General features: G+C 41.0%; 1 protein-coding gene across 4 annotated transcripts in view; it reads left to right on the forward strand.

Annotated features, from left to right (window-relative positions):
- pitpnm2 (phosphatidylinositol transfer protein, membrane-associated 2) overlaps positions 1-19,216 on the forward strand; it is a 474,817-nt gene that overhangs the window by 81,875 nt on the left and 373,726 nt on the right. For all 4 annotated transcript variants that reach the window (XM_072587642.1, XM_072587647.1, XM_072587648.1 and 1 more), the window contains exon 2: positions 19,086-19,192. The gene's annotated coding sequence lies outside the window, so the exon portion shown is untranslated. The remainder of the gene's footprint in view (positions 1-19,085; positions 19,193-19,216) is intronic.

The raw sequence follows: 19,216 nt of genomic DNA on the forward strand, positions 1-19,216 counted from the left end.
TTTGACTATTCCAGCAATGACTCCTCTTTCCCACCTCTGTAACCATGTGTTCATGTCATACTTTGCACTATGTCTCACCTGTTATTACTCTGTCTTGCTGCCCTCACTGGCCCTTGACTAGGCATTGCCTGAATGTAAAATTTAAACCCTTGTTTTCAGATCTCTCCTTGGCCTTATGCTTACCATACAGCTGAGCTAGTTCTGATACTTGAACACTGGTGAAAGATTTATCATCCAGATGCATTTTGTGCTGAAGATAAGGAGGCCCCAGATGAGGATTTGTATGTTTTTCTTGATTTGACCTTTTCAGCCTGAGATTTTGATGGACTGAGCTAGTTCTCAGCCACATAGCCAAGGGAAAAAAAAGTGCTTCTTCAAAACAGAGCTTTAACCCACATTTATGAAGTAAAAAGAGTACTTGTGAAGGGGGACAGTCTAGATCATGTAGGAAAGTTTGGCTGTAGTGCTTACACTATAGAGAATGGTTGTGCAAATATGGGTGATGACAACAGGACATGAATTGCTTCCTAAAATATATATTTAAAATGAAATTGTGACTTGTGTTTATTTTTGTAACTACAGATTAAACGTTTGTAATAAAGATATTCCCACTGCCTATATAGTGTGTTGTTGTAGTGATGCTGCCCTTTAACAAGGTTATTTTGCCCTTTTTATTTTCAAGAGGGGTTGTAAAGGCAGAAGTGCCAATATGTCTGGAAATGGCTACTTTAAGCAATGGCAGGGATGTGGCCAGTTCTTCCAGTTCAGGTTTTTTCTAGTTTGGTTTGTTTTAGCAGGCAGTCAGAGTCTGCTGTTAATAGAGAAGTTATTACTGTGGAAAGAGGTTCCGTGCTTCAACAGCTGTTTCTTGCCTGACTCTTCTCTCGGCAATCTCTGCTGCCTTAACGAACTTGAATTTGAATTCACCATTTGCCAAGGTGTGTGTTTTGCCATATTGTGGAGATTGGAACAGCTCCTTCGTTAAGTTGCGATTTTGAGTTGGTCGGGTTTCTAAATAGTTGTTATTTTAAATTCTGTTTTGTTTGTGTTTCAACTGAAGTATATAAGTCAATTCTGTTTCGCTTAAAACCAAGTGGTTTGACCAGCTGCGTCGCTCCTGGAATATCCCACTTAACATCTGGCTTTAAAATAAGAAAAAGTTAGGGTCTGGACTACCTTAAAGTGTTTTGAGGGAGTCAGGCCTGGTGCATAACAATTGTGTAGCATGAAACTTGCAAATGATGCCAAGGCAAAGGGAGGAACTGATAGCAATCAGTAACTTGTTGATCAGGTACAAGAGAGATTTAGACGGATTGGGAAGTTGGGCTGATAAAATAGAGTCAGAAGTTAAAAAATGGAACATGAGCTGCTCAAAAGACCCCTTGAGCCTTTTCACCACTCAAAAGATGCTGCTTGATGTAATTGTGGTTTGAACCCTCCACCATCAACATCCCGAGTTACATTTGACCAGAAACTGAACTATCCAGCCATATAAATACTGTGATTACAGTAGCAAGTTAAAGGCTAGAAATTCTGTGGAGAATAACTCCTCTCCTGATTCCTCAAAGTCTAATACTATCTAAAACACACAAGTCATGAGTGTGGAGAAATAGACTCCACTTGTCTGGAAAGATGCAACTCCAGTAGCACTTAAGAAACTTAAACCATCCAGAAGGAAGCAGCATTTTTGATTGGCATCCCCCTTTAAATATTCACTTCCTCTACCCATGAGGCACAGTGGCAGTCCTGGGTGTACCATCTACAAGATGCAATGCACTAACTCACCAAGGCTCCTGTGATAGCATCTTCCCAACTTGCAGTCTCTAGTACTTCAGAAGGACAAGATACATGAGGACGCCACCATAGCCAAGGTACCCTTCAAATCATGCACCATTCTGACTTAGAACTTTATTGTCATTCCTCCACTGTTACTACTTCAAAATCCTGGAAATCCTTTCCCAACAGCGCAGTGATGTCCCTATACTGCAAGGACAGCAGTGGTTCAAGAATCCAGAACACTCCCACCATCTGAAGAATAATTAGTGATGTGCAATAAACACTGACTTAACCAGCACCTTCCACATCCCTTGAAAGAATATTTTAAAAATCCTCACTTTGTCACAACTCCAAATGTATTGAAGGAACCCGCCAAATCTGCCCTGACAGTATTTTCCAAACCTGTGATCCACAGCAACTCGTAGGATGTCAGCAGTTGACATTTGGGATCAAGGGTATTAGATACGTATTCAGTAGTAGTTTTCAAAATGTAAGATGAAACTCTGTGTTTGTATTCATTTTCTTTAGTACTTAGAAATCCAGCAATCTATGCCTCCTAATGCTGAGAGAAGATAGTTCCAACAATTGCTACTTGGGAAAATTCAATTTCACTTGGCATAACAGTGAGAGTTTAGGTTAAAAGGTTCATGGGCAATATCTACGATTGGTACAATCAATTTAAGATTGTTGCTCAGGGGAAACGTCCAGAGGATAGTGAAGCTGTCGTGTTGCTTGTTGAGTAGGTGTCAGAGTGCAGTTTTGAAGTCTGGTGGAACTTGGCACCGGGAAGGGAGGGTAATCAACGAGAACGGGAGCAGTCCTTGAGGCAGAGTGACTTTTCAAGAGGAAATTTCAAGGCCACATCAGCAAAAATGAAGAATTATAATCTTACAATCTACTCTGGAAATGCACTGATTCTTCAACTCCACTGCCTTTTGGGTCACCAGAAAAGTTAACAATTTAATTGAAGTACATGAAGTTGCCAATTTACCTGTCTGATTGAATCAGGTTAACAAAAACCACTGTCTGAGTTTGCATACTTAACAAGAACTGCTGTTTATTCCATATAAATAGGTTCTAGACACAGCTAAACAAAACTATGAATTATCAACATACAGAGCATTCTGATATAACATTGGTTATAGCGCAATTCACAAATTGTGAACGCTGTTTGGATAACGCAAGCTTTCTACTTAATGCGTATAACGCTTTTCTATAGCGATTTCGTACAGTGCAATTTTCTATTGCGTGAGGCTGAAGAGGAATGCAATAGTCTTTTTGTACCAGAACACACTGTATAAGTCTACTGTTGACCCTCATTTAAACCCCTAAACACAGATAGGAATAAACACAGGAAAAAAAAATTAGGGTTATGTGTGGAGGAAAGTGAAACTAGGGAAACATAATCCAACAGCACCAGTTCACAGGGTTCAATGAGATGTTCCTTTTGGTTCACATGATCTTCAATTCTTCGGTGTCCTTTATCCAGGTTCTTTCACTTCTTCACAAATCTCTTAGTTACTCGTTAAAGGCGACAGCTTTTACTAACTGGTCAGGGACAGAAGTGTCTGTCTTCAGGCTTCATGTACTTTTACTGCAAAGAGATAGGGAACTGTTCTTTTCAGTGTTCTGGAGGCTTCTCCCCTTCTATTATCAACTTCTGACCTTTTTTCCTGTCCAGGAGCTGATCAGCGAGCCACTGCCAGGTTGATGATTTCTGGCATTCACAACTAATCATATTTGCATAAACCAATCAGCTACTTTGTTACCAGGCAAATCATCCTCTGCGCACGGACCCTAGTGATGGCATATCTGTCCACTTTCTACCCCCCCCCCCTCCACTGCTTGCAAAGCACCAGTGTAAACACAACTCGCAATGTGTTAAGTAACTTGTTTTCAAAACTGCAGCAGCTTTTCCTCAGTCCTGGGTTTTAAGAGAAGTGTGTTTCTATTTTAGTCCACAATCAAAAAGTAAAAATATGCAATCTTTATAATAATCCTTTGTTCAGTTTAGTGAAATTTTATGATCTACTATCCCTATTAACCCCTGGTCGGGTTAGTATTGTTAAATCTGTGGAATATGTCTTACCTGTATTTGCTATTTGATATTAGCTGTGGGGCATTCCAAGTGGAACAAAATAGTGATATGGGGATAAAAGGGATGTGGAAAATGACTGGATTGCTCTTTAAAAGAACAAGCACAGGCTTTGATAGGCTGAATAACCACCTCCTGTGCTGTAATATTCAATGATTCTAAAGAATAATATCAAAGGTTTTTTTCCCATTTGAAAGCCATGACTGTGGCTGGATGTGAGGGTGGCTTTGTGTACTACTGTTCATTAGCAAAATATCAACTATTCCACTAATTAAAATCTCCAGCACTACTTCCATGACTCAATGCATCAGGAACATAATCGATTCTGCCCAGCATCTTAGTGTTACTGCCTTTGAGACAAAATGGCTGCTTGCAGTGGCAATACTTATGAAGATTGTGAAAGTTGAATGGAAAATAGTAAAATACTGGTTGTTTTATTTGAAAGCTGACTGAAATTTTAGGAAACTCAAGTCTTGAATAAATTCAGTTGTAATCTTTTGCTGAGGTTGCAATTAGGGTTCAATTATTATTTAACCACAGTGTACAGAATTTAACTTTCAAAAATTTAGACTTCAAAATAACTACATTTTTTATTTGATCACATATCTTTCACAATAATTGAAGATTTATATCTTGTTAAATTAGACTAATGTCTATCCCTTGAAGTAGGGGAGTTGTATTCGTCTTACAGTTTTAAATGTTTAATGCCAAGTTCTTTTGACATTTAATATGAAATTCACTGAGTGTAGAGGATGTTGTTTTGATTATATCAAATGAGCTTATGTTCTAATGGTAATTAATGGCCATAGATATTCGCAGCTGGTTGGTTACGTGGTGACAGTTGAGGATCAGTATTGCAAGATTCAATTTTAATTTTTATTTCTTTTGTATAATGAATTTATATAGCAACGTTAATCATGACGTGGTGTTTCTAAGTACTTTATAAATGAGAATACACCCAATGGTAAATGATTTTATTTTATTTTCTCTAAGTGTTTCACTTAAAGAAGTATATATACCATTAGTGGATAGTGTTAGAAAAGGGAAAGCTAAGCTGGATTGGACAGAGCATTCAAACTGATGTTAAAATGATTTTTGGTGACAAGCATCAAATGAATACAGTGGAGTTACATTACCAGCGTCATGTATTCCTGCTATGCTCAATTAACCTGTTCCAGATCGCCTGGTGGTAGTAGAGAAATGTCCTCTGGCCAATGAGCTGCTTCATCAATAACCTTCCCTCCATCGTAAGGTCAGAAATCAGGTGTTTGCTGTTAATTGCATAATGTTCAGCGCCATTTGCCACTCCTCAGACATTGAAGCAGAGTGTGACCATATGCAGGAAGACCTAGACATAATCCAGGCTTGGGGTGGCAAATGGCAGATAATATTTCAGACAATGACCATCTCCAACAGTAGGGATTTTAACCATTGGCATTATGATTGCTGAATCCTTCAGTATTAACATTGTGGGGGTTACCATTGACCAGAAACTGGTAAGTATCAGTAATATAGACACTGTGGCTGCAAGAGCAGATCAGAGGCAAGGAATGCTGTGGAGAATAAGTCACTTCCTGTCTCCCTAATGCTGTTCACCATCTCTAAGGAACAAAACAGTGTGATGGAATACTGTCCCCTTGCCTGAGGAGGTGTAACTATAACTGTATTCGAGAATCTTGACACCATCCAAGACCTCTGCTGTCTCAATCTACCCTGCCCTCCTTCAATGATTTCTGCACATATCCCTTCTGGACCGTCTGCTACCCCATCACCTTTCGAGTTGTATTCTTTATTTTGTTGTGCCCTTCTATACCAAAATGAATCACATTACTCTTTTCTCTGCATTAGATTTCATCTGCCAATTGTCCCCATTCTAGAAGCCTGTCTATATAATTTTTAAGTTCTACATTACCCTCCTCACAGTTCACAAGTTTTGTATTATCTGCAGCTTTTGAAGTTATGCCCTGTACATCCAAATCTGTCATTCATACTTCGATCAGGAAAAGCAGGAATCTGAATATTTGCCAATGGTGAATTTCACCATTAACCTTACTGCAGGCTGAGAAACATTCATAACCAGTACTTTGATTCCTGTAACTCCATAAAATTTGTATCTGTGTTGTACTGTTCCTTCTATTTACTGAGCTCTACCTTTACGCACAAATCTTTTGCATGTCATTTTATTAAATTAAAATAAATTCTTTTTTTTTACTAAATGCGATTTGCAAGTGCATGTGCATCTCAGCAACCTTCCATGTCACTTCAAAAAAAAACTAGCCAAATAGTTTAGCATAATCAATCATCTTCTTTTCAGCTGACATCAATAAAATATAACCTCATTATAGCCATCATATAGCAAACAAATCGTGGCAGTTGCGGTGTAGTAGTAGTATCCCTGCTTCTAAGCCAGGAGATGTGGCTTGACATCCCTTCTGCTTCAGAGCTGTGCAGTAACCTCTCTGAACAGATTGATTTAAAAAAAATTGGATATGTTTATAAAAATCATTTTGTTTTGGCACCTGAGGGGCCAAAGCCATGTCACAGCTATGTTCTTTCAAGGTTGCACCTTAGGTGGCTTTCTGCTTTCCATCATTCAATTAAAGAATGGTTTATCTACACCTTAAATATATTTACTGCCTTTTATGGATATACTTTGATCCTTAACTGATAAACATCTGCTGATATAGGAATGGAAGGTAGAGCTTCAGCCAGAGCTGTCTCAATAGTATTATGCTGTGTAAAGTTCCTTTCTTTTTGTTCTTTGCAATCCATTTTCAGTTCATTGTATGCAAACGATTTTTGATTCCAGGGCATTCGTGGTGACAGCCTCTGATGACTGACTTTTCGAATTGTACTTCACTGTGTTATGGGCCAGGTGTAACACAGGTGACCCAGGAGAGATGCAGCTAGTCAAACCACTTAGTTTCAAACAAAACCAAAATCCTTTAAAAGATTACTAAATGAAACACAAACAAATTAGGATGGAATACTGAATAACTTAACCTATCTGGAAACCTAACAAATTATACTAACTTAATGATGCAATTCCCAGTACTTGCAACAATCCCATTAACCACCACTAGGCACAAAAGGTAAAATCAAACACAAGATCTTACAGGACAGAGAAGTCAGTGAGAGGAAGGGTCAGGATGGAGCTGCTTCTCTTGGGTCCAGCAGCTTCACAATTGCCTGACTGTGTCCAGTGAATAGCCAAACTCTCAAAAACCAAATCAAGTCAGAGAAAAGCTGAGCTGGAAGAACTGGCCGCTCCCCTTTCATTGTACAATGATGTGAAGGTGCCGGTGTTGGATTGAGGTGGGCAAAGGTAAAAATCACATTAAACCAGGTTATAGTTTAACAGGTTTATTTGGAAGTACAATCAATCTAGGTTTGTTCAATCTATCACATCAGTGTGTGATACTATGATCTTTTGCTATAAATTCTATGTCCTGTGATCCTATTTCATTAGCTACCTGATGAAGGAGCAACACTCCGAAAGCTTGCACTTACAAATAAGCCTGTTCGACTGTACCCTGGTGTGGTGTGATCTTTATCTTCATTGAACAAGTGTTTTTTTTTAACTTGAAAGCCTTTTGTCTGAGGCAGTAGCTGTTAGCTATAATCAAATTGGCCTTAAAGCCCTTCAAATTTAGGCTTTTTTGAGTCTGTATCCTTTAAAGCTTCTCTGGGGGAAAAAAAGAGCCAAGGACACCATAACCCTTCTAAAGGAGCAACATCATCCCAAATGGCATTCTTGGCTCTCTCGTTCTCTCTTCCCTGATGACAGTTTTCTCAGAAAAAAATAAATGAATAGCTCTGCTATAGATCTGATATTAAACCCCAGGCTAGCACATGTAAGTTTACTCTGCTTGACAGAAAATCATTGTTCACACCAAGTGTAGGCTTTAAAATGTTTTATTTTAAAATAAATGGATCAATACTTTTATGAAAATAAAAATAAGAAGGCCAGTCAATTACTTCAAAATTTACATTGCTAGGGTATCACATAATGACGTTTCTAGGTCAATGTTTTTACTATCTATTACTTCCAATGTTTAAGACTTAAATTTGCATATTTCCATAGTTAACGTTGTAATAATTAAAACAATTTTCATTTCAACAAATGAAAGATTATGTGAATGATTGCTTTGCTTTGGTTTTTGGAATTCTCTTTCTTGCTAGGATAACATGACAGTCTGTTGTTGTTAATCCTTCCACATGCAGTACTTGCAGTGGTGTTTCGATCCAGCAGCTGACAGCAGAAACTACCACTAAAGAATGAAGTTAAGGAAAAACAGCCAAGTAGTTTTCAGATTGCCTTATTTCACACTCTAATTTTCTTTTGAGAAGGGTCGTTTTTAAACTCTCCATTAAAATCTCCCTTAAATACAGATCATATAATTATATTTTTAATTTTTGTTCATCCTCTCAAGATTCTATTTTGACATTTGGAGACTGCAACTATTGCACATGATGATTTCAAGACATTTGATTGCAAATTCTTCCTATTATGCAAATGACCATGATGTACCTTGGATAGATCATTTGAAATTTTGTTTTAACTCTGCATTGCATGACAAAGGACCACTATTTTTACACCGCTTTTATTGATACTGAATAGGTTTCTCTTTGCTCAATTTGACATGACTGCTGGCTGCCTTGGGTGTGTCAGCAATGGATCTGCAGATGCTTTCTATTTGTTGCAGAGTGACTTGATTCATCATATTTTCATTGAAAACCAACAGACCATTCAGTTTTGAACTGCCGGAGCTTCATCCAGGATTCATCTCATTATATAATGTTCCAACGCTATTATGATGACTGATCACTGTTGCAATTCACTTTGGTTACAGCTTTTATGATCAGTTTGTGCTAAGCTGATAACATGGGCATTTCTGTTCAAGTGAACAGTATCTATTGGGAGACAGTTGTCAGTTTCTTCAAAGGAACTGGCTTTCTTAGATTGACAGCCTTAATAATACATGTATTCCTTCATTACCGTGCAGCTTCCTACAATCTGAATGTTGAGACTTCTCAACATGGTAGTCAGGGTGAGCACCTGATATAATCAGCTTGCCACATTCTTCAAATAGCCTCCATGCTGTAGGTCCAGCATGAACATCTCATGGCATACTTTGTTGGTACCAGCCATCTGCACCGTGCATCCATGGACATTCCCATTCGCTATGTGTCAACCTCTAAGAATACTGACGGCATATCTTCGAACCACTTGCAGGATGCTTTTGGACCTCTGGCTGCACTAGTGACTGTCATTGTAAATCTGTAACAAGGACACTGTATGCTCAGGGACATGCGCCAGCTCATGGAGTGGACCAGGCAGCATCTCTGGGCTTGTTCTCGTTCCACTCTGAGTTTACCTGGATGTTCAATACATCCCTGCACATTGCCTTGCCTTTTTTGTGCGTTGCCTCTTTAGCCAGAGATACCAGGCCATACTACTACAGTGCTCTGACATGTCAAGGGGTACAGCCTTAGTTCAGGGCTTTTTGACACTGTAAGTCAAGGTTTCCTCCAACACTTGTCCAGGTCCTGCTTGGGTTAGAGTCAAAAGGGTGGCACTGGAAAAGCACAGCAGGTCAGGCAGCATCTGAAAAGCAGGAGAGTTGACATTTCGAGCAGAAGTCCTTCATCCTGACCTTATGATCTTCCAATCTACAGGTACAGTTGTAGAATTAGCAGAATTTTGAAAGATGATCACTGATTCATCCAGTATTTTTGCAGCCTTTCAACACTGTTAGGTTAAGATCGTTACGTCCTGGGGATTTATCAACTTTCAGTCCCATTAATTTAAAACAAAGCAACTTTTTTAAAACTAATACTGTTTTCTCTCAAATTCACATTTTCACTGAACCCCTGGATCTTAAGTATTTCAAGGAGTCTTCCTATGTCTTCTATTATGATCCCAATATGGAACCTGGCTTGAGTATTAATTGTCGAGAGTGTGGTGCTGGAAAAGCACAGCAGGCAAGGCAGCATCTGAGGCACAGGCGAATCGATGAATTGGATTAGGAAATAATTCAGAAGGCAAATGGAATTTTTTCCTTCATTGCTAAAAGGATCGAGTTTAAAAGCAGGGAGGTTATGTTGCAGCCGTACAGGGAGCTGGTGAGGCCACACCAGGAGTACTGCATGCAGTTCTGGTCTCTTTACTTAAGAACTGGCAGGAGGGGAGGATACAGAGGTTCGCTAGGTTGATTCCAGAGTTGAGGGCGGTTGCCTTATGTGGAGAGACTGAGTAGACTGGGATTATATTCATTGGCATTTAGAAGAATGAGGGGTGTCTTATCAAAACATATAAAATTATGAAGGGAATAGATAAATTAGAAGCAGAGAGGATGTTTCCACTGGCGGATAAAACTGGGACAAGAGGGCATAGCCTCAAAATTAGGGGGAGCCAGTTTTGGACTGAATCGAGAAGGAACCTCTTTACCCAGAGGGCTGTAAATCTTTGGAATTCCTTGTCCAGTGAAGTAGTTGATGCTACTTCAGTAAATGTTCATAAAGATAAGAGGTTTTTTTTTTGAACAATAAATCAATTAAGTGATACAGTGAGAGCATGGGTAAGTGGAACTGAGTCCATGAAAAGATCGGCCATGGTCTTACTAAATGGCAGAGCAGGCCTATTAAATGGCAGACCGGCCTTTTACTAATGCACCTAACACTATGGGCAATTTAGCATGGCCAGTTCACCTGACCTGCACATCTTTGGACTGTTGGAGGAAACCAGAGCACCCGGAGGAAACCCATGCAGACACAGGGAGTATGTGCAAATTCAACACAGTCAGTCACTCGAACCTGGGTCCCTGGCGCTGTGAAGCAGCAGTGCTAACCACTGAGCCACTGTGCTGCCCCGAAATGTTTTTGCTGTACCAAAGGTCTGCATTTGAAATGTGAACTGTCCTGTTTTTTTCTCGCTCTCTCGCGCTCTCTCTCTCTCGCTCTCTCTCTCCAGTATGCTTACTAATTTGGTAAGTGATTCCAGCATTGTGAGAGTATTTCAGATTTCTAGCATCTCCAACATTTTGCTTGTTGTTTAGGTGATTAGGTTTGTTGTGTATTACTAATCAAACCAAGATAAGTTGGCTGTGTCTTGCAGGATACCTACCAGCAACCGTTAGGAGCAGGAATAAACCTGCCCCTTGAACTTGTTTCACCAGTAAATGTCAGCCAGGAATGGGCAATAAATGCTGGCCCAGCCAGTGATGCCTATGTCCTGTGAGTGATAAAAGGATATCATGGCTGATCTGCTTCCAGTTGACCCCTGACTGCTTGAGGCTCTGCTGGATTGTAACATTGCACAGGCCAATTGTGAGGTTGCAGTAGCACACTGTGTTGTATCAGGATCCCTCTATTCAGGTTACATTCTTCATTTTTCTTTCATTCTTGTAATTGTCCTGTACACTCTCAGACCTGGAGTGGAGTGTAGGAAAGTGAAGGCCAAACGCACATTGGGTGACTGCTTTGTGGGACCACCTTTATTCTGTCTGAGAATGTGACCTGACATTTCAGATACCTGTCATTTAATTCTCTGCCTAGCAGGAGACTAAGCACATTGAGCTCAGCGTAAGAGCAGCATTGCATTGATCCTCAGCATAAGCTTCAAGAACAGCAACACACTTTACGATTAGGCACGTTATACCCTTGGACTCGAACTCAATACTGACTTCATTCATTTCAGATTGTGATCTGTCTATATGTTGCTTCCCTTTTTGCAGGTTGTAGTTTTTAATCTTACTTTCCATTGATTTTGCTTTTGTAAGGTTGTTCATAGTTCTCCCATTCACACTACCTCTCTATATACAAACAAGCTACAAATCAGGAGCAGGAGTATATCACTCAAGATCTCAAGTTTGCTTCAGTGTTCAATAAGATCATGACTGATCTGATTACTTCCCTTGGGTGAAAGTGAGGACTGCAGATGCTGGAGCTCAGAGTCAAGATTAGAGTGGTGCTGGAAGAGCACAGCAGTGAAAAGCTTTTACAATGTCGTCGTCTTATGGCGCCATCTTAGGTACCTAGGTACAAATCTTGGATACAAAAGAGGAATAAAAAGTTATTGCATTACTTTACAGAGTTTATAAAATAAGTTAGAAATAAGACATCATTAAAGGATTGACTTTACAGTCAGGTAAAATTTTCAAATAAACATTACATTGTAGCAGCTCCGTGCAGGGCCTTAGCATATGGTCTGACCACCTTCACCAGACCAGTCGAACAGCTGTCCCCGCTCCCCTCCAAGCCTCCAGTCCACTCCACATTGGCACTCAGTTGCTCCAAGGTAAGTTCCAGGACTGCCCCCCCCGCTCCTGCACTGGTCTTCGCCTGGGTGTCTCAGCCCGCACTGTGCTCCAGGATTAGCCTCCGGTGCTAAGGGGAGAGAAAATTGAAAAATAAAAAGTAAGAAAAACAACAGGTGGAGTAGAGAAGCTCCGTCAGAAGTGGTTTACTCTGTCATCGTTTTGCCCTATATACCATTACCCTATTTTTAAGTAGGGGTATACTCAACATACCCCTACCTTAAAAATATTCCAAGACTGCTTACTTTGAGGAAGAGCATTCCAATGACTCTCAACTCCATGGAAAAATAATTCTCCCAATCTTTCTCTTGTTTCGTTCCTGCTCTCTTTGGCTTTGTACCAGAAACTTTGGTAATTTAGTTTCTCCTGTTTTCCACTCTGTCATAGACTCTCATTATTCTTTTTCAACCATCATCCTGTTAATTGCTTAAACCTATTCAGTTTTCCCAGTTCTGATGTCAGACCATGACCTGAAAGATTAATGTTAATCCACTTGCTTTGTACAGGATTAAATAACATGCTTCCACTGTGTGTATCAAGGCTTTCCAGAGTAGGCATAGGAAACCAAAGTGACGTCATGAACTGAGGTTTTGGGGTCATGATCTCCAAGGCGTCATGAACCACTGGAATGTGAACAGCTGTACTCCCCTTCAACAGGTCCCTACCTTTACAGGCTCCCTTCTCATTTGTGTAGATCTATTCCTACCCCTCCTTCTTTCTCAATGTTATCAATTAAGGATCTTGACAACGTTCAAGTCTCAAGACTGGATCTTCGTGGCAAAGAGTTTGGGAAGCACTGGCATAAAACAATCCCTGAGATGTTATTGCACATTACTAGAAATTTGACATTATCTTCGACCGTGCTGATCTAACATAAATTCTGAACCTGTCAGAAGCATGTCATTTTACAGTTTTGAAGCAAACCATCTCTGAAATGTAATTCAGAAATTAACTAAACAGTGACCTACTGGAAGGGGAATATGTCTGTTTGTGTGTTAATTTGTTGTTTATTTATTATTATGGTTAGTAAGCTTGCAGGTAACACCAAAATTGGTGGTATTGTGGATAGTGACAAAGATTATCAAAGATTACAAAGTTATCATGATCAATTGGGTCAGTGGGCTGAGGAGTGGCAGATGGAATTTAATTTGGATAAATGCAAGCTATTCATTTTGGTAAAACAAACAAAGATAGGAATTATACAATTAATGCTAGAGCCTTACATAATGATGTAGAACAGAGAGATTCATGTACATAGTTCTTTGAAATTTGCATCGCATATAGGGTGGTTAAGGTATTTAGCATGCTTGTCTTCATTGCTCAGGGGTCTTTGAGGATAGGAGTTGAGACATCATGTTGAGGTTGTGCAGCGCATTGGTGAGGCCTTTTCTGGAATGCTGTGTCCACTCTGGTCACCTTGCTAAAGGATGGAAATTATTAAATTGGAGAGGTTTCAGAAAGGATTTACTAGGACATTGCCGGAATGGAGGGTTTGAGTCATAAACAGAGGTTAGCTAGGCTGGAACTCCTTACGTTGGAGTGTAGGAGGTTGAGGGGTGATATTTTAGAGATTTATAAAATCATGAGGGGTATAAATAAGGTAAAGAACAAATATCTTTTCCCTAGAATAGGGGAGTTCAAAACTAGGGGCATATTTTTAAGGTGAGAGGAGAAGATTTAAAAAGAACATGGGGGACAACATTTTTACACAAAGAATGAATTGCCAGAAGACGGGTGGATGCAGTACAGTTACAATATTAAAAAAAAACACTCTAACAAGTACATGAATAGAAAAGGTTTAGCCGGATATCTGCCAAATGTAGGCAAATGGGACTAGTTTGGTGTGGAAACATGGTTGGCGTGGACGGCTTGGACCAAAGTGACTATTTCCATGCAGTATGACTCTATAAGGAAGGCCATTAGAGTTTGAAGAAGTGTGTGAGGGCCTATGGGCTGAGACAGTCTGAATGCCATGTATTTTGTGGTTGCACTTGAAAAGTCTGGTTTCAAGTGATTAAAAAGACACATGTAGGCGATAATGGTGGTGGTCAAAACCATTCGTGTTGCTGACGTGGATGGAAATTGCCTTATTACTGGAACTAAGAAGAAGGTGCAAGATCAAGGTTAAGGGGTTGTAAAGCTGTAACATTTTATTATTCTGTATTTGTGATCATTGAAATGGGAAAAGGACTTCCAAAGAACCAAGAGTTGTAGCAGTTTTAAAAAAGTAACTTGCCAGCATTTATTGCCCATCACTAGTTGCGCCTTGAGAAGGTGGTAGCGAGCTGTCTTGAACTGCTGCAGTTCATGTGTTGTATGTAGACCTACAATGCCCTTAGGGAGAGAATTCCAGGATTTTGACCCAATGACAGTGAAGGAACATGCAGGGGATGATATTCCAATGTATCTGCTGCCCCTTGTCCTTCAAGATGAAAGGGTTTGGAAAATACTGTCTAAGGATCTTGTAGATTAGTACACACTGCTGCTACAGAGCTTTGGTAATGGAGGGAATGGATGCTTGTGGATGTCATGTCAGTCAAGTGACCTGCTTTATCCTGGGTGGTGGTGTTGGAGCTGTCCCCATTCAGTCAAGTGGGGAGTATTCCATCACATTCCTGACCTGTGCATTGTAGATGGTAGAGTCAGGAGGTGAGTTACTCACTGCAGTATTCCTAGCCTTTGATTTGCTCTTCTAGCCACGACATTTATTTGGCAAATCCAGTTGTGTTTCTGGTCAGTGATAGCTCCTAGGATGTTAATAGTGGAGGAATTCAGTGATAGTAACACTATTGAATAACAAGGGGTAGTAGATTGTCTCTTTTTGGAGATGGTTATAGCACAGCACTTATATGTCGCAAATGTTACTCGCCACTTGTCAGCCAAAGCCTGGGTATTGTCCAGATCTTGAATATGGGTTGCTTCAATATTTAAGGAGTGAAAAATGGTGCTGAACATTGTGCAGTCATTGGTGAACATTCCTACTTATGACCTTATAATGGAGGGAAGGTCATTGATAAAGCAGCTGAAGATGGTTGGGCATGAAATACTACCCTGAGGAACTCCTGCAGAGATGTCCTGGAGCTGAGATGATTGCTGTCCAATAACCATAACCATAACCATCTTCCTGTGTGACAGGTAGGACTCCAAGCAGTGGAGAGTTTGCCCACTGATGCCTGTTGATCCCTGTTTCACTGGAGCCTTTGATGCTACACTCTGTGAAATGATGTGAAGGGCTGTCACTATTACCTCAGCTGTGAAATTCTGCTCAAGAGCGGAGTGGTCCTGGAGGAGCCCAAACTGGGCGTCACTGATCAAGCTGTTGCTGAGTAGATGCTGTGTGATAGCAGTTGCTGAGTAGATGCTGTGTGATAGCACTATTGATGACAGCTTCTATCACATTACTTATGGTTAGGAGTAGACTGATGGGTAGTAATTGGCCAGGTTGGATTTGTTCACTTTTTGTGTACAGGAAATATCTGAGCAATTTACCACATTGTTGGGTAGATACCAGTATTGCAACAGTGCTAGAAGAGCTCGCCAAGGGAGCCACAAGTTCCAGAGCATGGGTCTTCAGAACTGTTGCTGGAATGTTGTCAGGGTCCATAGCCTTTGCAGTATTCACTGCCTCCAACCATTTCTTAAGTGAATTAAATGTGCTGAAGACTGGTATCTGTGATGCTGGGGATTTCTACAGGAGGTCTAGATGGATCATCCATTGATAGTAGATATGGAAATCCCCCTTCCAGGCTACATTTTGCATCCTTGCCACCCTCCGTGTTCCTCCAAATGTTGTTTTACATGGAGGAGTACCAATGCATCAGCTGAGGGAGGACAATACTTAGTAACCAGTCAGAGGTTGCTTTGCCCATATTTAACCTGAAGCTGTGAGAGTTCATGGGGTCCAGAGTCAATGTTGAGGACTCTTGGGACAACTCCCTCCTGACTGTTAACCACTGTGCTGACACTTCTGCTGGGACTGTCCAACTGGTAGGACAGGACATATCCAGAGTTGATGATGAGGTCTGGGACATTGACTGTAAGGTATGATTATGCCAGGCTGTTGTTTGATCAGTCTGTGATACAACACTATGTGAACTATGGCAAGGACTGAATGACATCACAGGTTCTAAAAAGAGCCGTGCAAGATAGCTGACAATGACACATCCCTCCCAGGTATTCTCAACGCCTTATATGCTAGCTTTAAGCAGAATTTCGGCGGAGAGGTAACACCTATTTTGACAAGTCCTGACGAACCTATCCCAACAGTCACTGCATCAGAGGTCAGATCAGTTTTCCTTCTTGTGAATCCAAGGAAAGCGATGGGACCAGACGAAGTACCAGGCTGTGCACACTCAGAGCGTGCGCATATCAACTGGCAGAGGTCTTCTCGGACATCTTCAAACTCTCCTCCCAGCAGGCCACTGTCCTTGCCTGTTTCAAGAGGGCCAACATCCTCCCTGTGCCTAAGAAGGCCCTTGCAACATATCTCGATGACTACCAACCAGTGACCCTAACTTTGGTGGTCATGAATTGCTTTGAAAGGCTGGTCATGGCATTAATCAACTCCACCCTCGACTCACTCCAATTTGTCTATTGGACCAACAGATCCACGTCAGATACCATATCACTTGCACTTCACTCCTGCTTAGAACATCTTGACACCAAGAACAGCTACATAAGAGTCATTGACTACAGTTCAGCCTTCAACACTATTTCCCCCTCGAGACTGATGACTAAACTTAGTGATCTCGGACTAAGCCCCACTCTCTGCAACTGGATCCTCAGTTTCCTGACACACTGGCCACAATCAGTGAAGACTGGGGACAATATTTCATCCTCACTACCACTCAACACTGGAGCCCCCCACAGGTGCGTACTCCGCCCCCTACTGTGCGCACTGTATATGCATGACTGCTTCGCCAAATACCAGACAAATGGCATTTACAAGTTTGCTGATGACCCCACCATAGTCGGTCAAATCTCAGATAGCGACGAAACAGACTATAGACGGGAGGTGGAAGACCTGGAAAAATGGTGCACTGAGAACAACCTAGCTCTCAATGCCGGCAAAACCAAGGAACTCATTACTGACTTTCAGCTAAATGTTACTCATGTCCCCCTCCACATTAACAGCACAGAGGTGGAACAAGTGGACAGTGTCAAGCACCTGGGAGTGGTCATGCACAACAAGCTTTCTTGGACTCTTCATGAGGACGCACTGGTTACAAAGGCCCAACAATGTCTCCTCTTCCTCAGGCAGCTGAGGAAGTTTGGCATGATGGCGAATACTCTTGCCAACTTTTACAGGTGTGCCATCGAGAGCATTCTATCTGGATGTATCACTACCTGGTATGGCAACTGTACCATTCAAGATCGGAGACGGTTACAGAGAGTGGTGAACTTGACCTGGACAATCACAAAGGCCAACCTCCCAACTACCAGGCCTGCTGTCAAGGAAAGGCCGCCAACATTCTCACATCCATCCCACCCTGGCAATGTTTTTCTACAACCTCTACCATCGGGGAGAAGGTACAGAAGCCTGAACACACGCACCAGTTGATTTTGAAGCAATTTCTACCCTACTGTTGTTAGAATACTGAATGGACTCTCAAACTCTTAACATTCGCCTGTAACTGTGTTTTTGTTTTTGCCGCTGTTTACTTATTATTTACTTATTTATGCTACTTAACTATGTGATATGCCTGTATTGCTTGCAAGACAAAGTTTTTCACTTGTCCCTTGGTACACGTGACAATAAATTCAATTTGATTCACTCCCAATTTTGACAATAGCCCCCAGATGTTAGTAAGATTTTTCAGGGTTGACTGCAGTGTTTCTGCAATTATCTTTTCCAGATGGACTGGACAGTTTCATTTCTTTATTGATGCTTTTGTAGCAATTAATACAACTGAGTGGCTTGCTCAGCCATTTCAGAAGGCATTTGAGAGTCAGCCGCATTGCTGTGGGTCTGGATTGTATGTAGACCATATGTAAGGATGACAGATTTGCTTCCCTGATGGACGTTAGTGAGCCAGGTGAATTTTCCCCATGATTGACTGTAGTCATCAGTAGATTATCAGTTGCAGGTATTTCATTTTGTTTTACTTTTGTACTCCATCTGCCATGGCAGGATTTGAACCCGGGTCCCCAGAAAATTAGCTGAGTTTCTGCATGAACATTCTAACAATACCACCAGGCTATTGCCTCCCATGTTATTTGTACAACCGATTGGGGAGACCGTATAAATTGTGAACCAATCACTGTGTCTTCTGCAAATGAGTGAAAATGTCTGCCAAAGAGAATTCAAGGACTAACAGAACAAGCCAAAAGGATAATCTCAGCAAATCTTGTGGACAAGAACCATTAAACTGCCCTCCCAATTTTACTCTTTACCCATGCAACACAGATTCCCTACAGTGTGGAGGTGAACCTTTCGGCCCATCAAATCCACACCGACCCTCTGAAGAGCATTCCACACAGACCCAACTCTTACACTATCCCTGTCACCCTGCATTTCCCATGGCTAACCCACCTAACCCGCACATCCTTGGATACTGTGGGCAATTTTGCATGGCCAATCCACCCTAGCCTGCAAATCTTTAAACTGAGAGTCTTAAAAGAAATGGGAGTTTTGTGTACTACTCTCAAATCATTAACTTTTAAAATTTCTCTGGGGATAGCAAGGCTTGATTTCTAGCACCCATGAGAGGTAATAGGGTGCATGGAGTTTCTGGATCTCTCAATGCTGCTTGAAATGGTATTTATGAGCGATGTTGATCAAACAGTGCTCCTCAAATTCAGTTGAGAGGGAAAGATTCTGTTTGTTAAATGGTATAAATGTTCACAACAGTAAAAGTAAACCATAGTAACCACGATGCATGTGTTCATTTCCTCAGATACTTGCTGTGTAAATGAGGCAGCTGTCATGACGTCAGTAAGCAGCGATGCCGTTCTGACTTCCTCCTTGTGTCTTGAAACCAAGTGGAAGTTGCGTACAATCAGGGTATGTAGCTGCATTCTTAACATC

Source organism: Chiloscyllium punctatum, chromosome 17, assembly GCF_047496795.1.
Source record: "Chiloscyllium punctatum isolate Juve2018m chromosome 17, sChiPun1.3, whole genome shotgun sequence".
Taxonomy (NCBI): domain Eukaryota; kingdom Metazoa; phylum Chordata; class Chondrichthyes; order Orectolobiformes; family Hemiscylliidae; genus Chiloscyllium; species Chiloscyllium punctatum.